Source organism: Acanthisitta chloris, unplaced genomic scaffold (genome assembly GCF_000695815.1).
Source record: "Acanthisitta chloris isolate BGI_N310 unplaced genomic scaffold, ASM69581v1 scaffold858, whole genome shotgun sequence".
NCBI lineage: Eukaryota > Metazoa > Chordata > Aves > Passeriformes > Acanthisittidae > Acanthisitta > Acanthisitta chloris.
Genome location: NW_008688456.1, coordinates 3,325 through 7,353, shown reverse-complemented (window position 1 = coordinate 7,353; position 4,029 = coordinate 3,325).

Sequence of the window (4,029 nt, the reverse complement as noted above, 5' to 3'; positions counted from 1 at the left end):
TGTCACTGTAAATGCTGTCAAAAGACAAAAAAAATCAGCTGCCAAAGTGGCCCGTGACCTCTTCTCACCCCAGTGCTGTACAGATCAATCTGGATCCTCTAGCAGGACCAACTTCTACCCTTTGATTTCTTCTCCGTGCTGGGAGCACATCCCTTTCCCCTCCCCATCAGCCCCAGGAGGGTCTAACCCCCCTGGAGCTGCAGGAGAGAGGAGGAGGAGGAGGAGGAGAAAGAGGGATTTTCTCCATGGAAATCCTGTTTTCTCGTGGCATTTGCTGGGTGTTAGGCACAGGGAGTGAGTGTGTGTGTGTGTGTGTGTGTGTGTGTGTGTGTGTGTGTGAAGTGCTCTGTGTTGTCGCTGTGGGAGTTTGTGTGTTCATCCTGAGGTGCTGTGGGTGAGCTCTGGGGGGTATGGGTGGGTTTGGGGGTCACTCCTGTCTGGATCTGGGGAAGTCTAGGAGTCACTTTTGGTTGGATTTGGGTGTTGGGGTGGGTTTAGGAGTCACTCCTGCCTGGATCTGCATCTGTGGGTGGGTCTAGGAATCACTTCTGGTTGGATTTGGGTAGGTCTAGGAGTTACTCCTGGTTGGATTTGGGTATCTGGGTGGGTATAGGGGTCACTTCTGGTTGGATTTGGGTAGGTCTAGGAGTTACTCCTGGTTGGATTTGGGTATCTGGGTGGGTATAGGGGTCACTTCTGGTTGGATTTGGGTGTGTGTGTGGGTTTGGGAGTCACTCCTGTCTGGATTTGGGGAGGTCCAGGAGTCACTTCTGGCTGGATTTGGGTGTGGGTTTAGGGGTCACTTCTGTCTGGATTTGTGTGGGTTTAGGAGTTACTCCTGGTTGGATTTGGGTGTCTGAGTGGGTTTAGGAGTCATTCCTGCCTGGATTTGGGTAGGTCTAGGAGTCACTCCTGGTTATATTTTGGTATGTGGGAGGGTTTAGGAGTCACTCCTGGTTATATTTTGGTATGTGGGAGGGTTTAGGAGTCACTCCTGGTTGGATTTGGATGTGTGGATGGGTTTAGGAGTCACTCCTGGTTGGATCTCTGTGTCTGGGTGTGTTTAGGAGTCACTCCAGGTTGGATTTGGGTGTGTTGGATTTGGATGTGTGGATGGGTTTAGGAGTCACTCCTGGTTGGATTTGGATGTCTGGGTGGGTTTAGGGGTCACTTCTGTCTGGATTTACTCACTTTTGGAGCCTGCAGTGGAGATTTCTCTCCCTCCACACACCTCTTGGGGCTCAGGCTATGGTCCAGACTGATCCCCTGTGGCTTTTAAGCCTAGAAATCCCTTTTTTCCCTGTTTCTTTTTCTGCACAGAGGCACAGGGATTAGCTGCTAGTTGTGAGCACAGGCACTTTGCAGTTTTCCTCCAGACAGTGGCACAAGGAGGGGGGGAAAGCACTGCTGATGGTCCTGTCCCCCCACATCTGATTCCTGCTCTGATCTCAGCACATTCCTGATGTTTGGAGCAGGACTGTGTCCCTGGATGGGGGATAAGGAGCAGAATAGTGTCCCTGGATGGGGATAAGGAGCAGGATTGTGTCCCTGGATGGGGGATAAGGAGTGGGAGTGTCCCTGGATGGGGATAAGGAGTGGGATAGTGTACCTGGCTGGGAATAAGGAGCAGAATAGTGTCCCTGGATTGGGATAAGGAGTGGGATAGTGTACCTGGCTGGGAATAAGGAGCAGAATAGTGTCCCTGGATTGGGATAAGGAGTGGGATAGTGTACCTGGCTGGGAATAAGGAGCAGAATAGTGTCCCTGGATTGGGATAAGGAGTGGGATAGTGTACCTGGCTGGGAATAAGGAGCAGAATAGTGTCCCTGGATTGGGATAAGGAGTGGGATAGTGTACCTGGCTGGGAATAAGGAGCAGAATAGTGTCCCTGGATTGGGATAAGGAGTGGGATAGTGTACCTGGCTGGGAATAAGGAGCAGAATAGTGTCCCTGGATTGGGATAAGGAGTGGGATAGTGTCCCTGGCTGGGGATAAGGAGGAGCAGGATGGTATCCCTGGCTGGAGGACAAGGAGGAGAAGGATGGGATGCTGTGGGACCAGTTGGGATGCTCTGTCACCTGTGATTCCAGTGCTGTGGGACCAGTTAGGATGCTCTGTCACCAGTTGTGCCAGAGCTGTGGGACCAGTTAGGATGCTCTGTCACCAGTGATTTCAGAGCTGTGGGACCAGTTGGGATGCTCTGTCACCTGTGATTCCAGTGCTGTGGCTCTGTGTGCCCCTGTAATGCCAGAGCCGTGGGACCAGTTGGGATGCTCTGTGTGCCCCTGTAATACCAGAGCTGTGGGACCAGTTGGGATGCTCTGTCACCAGTGATGCCAGAGCTGTGGGACCAAATGGGATGCTCTGTGTGCTCCTGTGATACCAGAGCTGTGGGACCAGTTGGGATGCTCTGTCACCTGTGATTCCAGTGCTGTGGGACCAGTTAGGATGCTCTGTCACCAGTTGTGCCAGATGGGACCAGTTGGGATGCTCTGTCACCAGTGATGCCAGAGCTGTGGGACCAAATGGGATGCTCTGTGTGCTCCTGTGATACCAGAGCTGTGGGACCAGTTGGGATGCTCTGTCACCTGTGATTCCAGTGCTGTGGGACCAGTTAGGATGCTCTGTCACCAGTTGTGCCAGAGCTGTGGGACCAGTTAGGATGTCACCAGTGAAGTGATTTCAGAGCTGTGGGACCAGTTGGGATGCTCTGTGTGCCCCTGTAATACCAGAGCCGTGGGACCAGTTGGGATGCTCTGTGTGCCCCTGTAATACCAGAGCTGTGGGACCAGTTGGGATGCTCTGTGTGCCCCTGTAATACCAGAGCCGTGGGACCAGTTGGGATGCTCTGTGTGCCCCTGTAATACCAGAGCTGTGGGACCAGTTGGGATGCTCTGTGTCCCCCTGTAATACCAGTGCTGTAGGTGCATCCTGCAGGACCAGTTGGGATGCTCCATTGCCCAGCACCAATCTCTGCTGCAGGACTGGACCTCTCCCCAGTGCCCTACAGAAGGATTGGCTGGAATCACATCCCCAAGTGTCCCTTCCCCTCCCTCCACACCCACCCCTGCTTCACCTCCTGCCTCCCAGCAGGTCCCTTTAATCCCAGCACCTCCCAGTATCACCTCCCACTGCCTTTCCTCCACCCCGAGCCTGCAGCTCTCTGGCAGGACAGGGGAGCAGAGCCAAGTGGCTTTGGTGGCCCTGGGAGAGACATGGCACTGCCATGGGAGCACAGAGGATGCAGCTGCTTCCCCCTGGGGTAAGCACAAAGCTGGGGAAAAACCCTCCTGTACAGGTAAAACAAAAAAAAATAAATAAAAAAAAAAAAGCACAGATCTCTTAGTGACACATCCCTTGTAGCCTCGTAGGCTGTGTAGTGCCCACGTGTGCCGTGCCGTGCCGGTCGGGTCCTCGGCCAGGAGAGAAACCCTCTAAGAGCTGTATCAGAGTCTGATTAAAAGTCTCTTCTTACCAAAGCTCTTCTCTCTAAGTCTCTGCTCTGCCTCAGTGTCCTTTCTTTGGGGGTCTCGGGAAGGTTTGGGGAGGGATGGAGAGAGGAAGTCATGGCAAGTCAAGTTGGCAGCCAAAGGTGATGTGGCAGCCAAAGGTGATGTGGTGGTTGTGCTTCCCTGTCCTTCTGTCTGTCCTCATGCTCTGATCCTGTTCCTCCATCCAAGCTCCTCCATCCTGAGCTCCAAGCTCAGCTGCTCACAGGGGATTTGGGAGCATCCCCAAGGTGATATTCCAGCCAGGACCAGTTCAACTGGTCTGCACTGGCTTTACTGGGCACATGGACAGGTAAGATGCAGTGTCTGCTCCTCTGCACAGCGCTGGGGGCTGAGCTCGGAGTACTGGGAATCTGTAGGCTTTCCCTGGAGAAGGAACAGGGATTCCCAGTAGTTCCAGGGGAGTTCAGCTGCTGGGAATGAGCTTATTAACAGGTTTGGTGGGGAGTGAGGTTGTCCCTTCCCTTCCCTTCCCTTCCCTTCCCTTCCCTTCCCTTCCCTTCCCTTCCCTTCCCTTCCC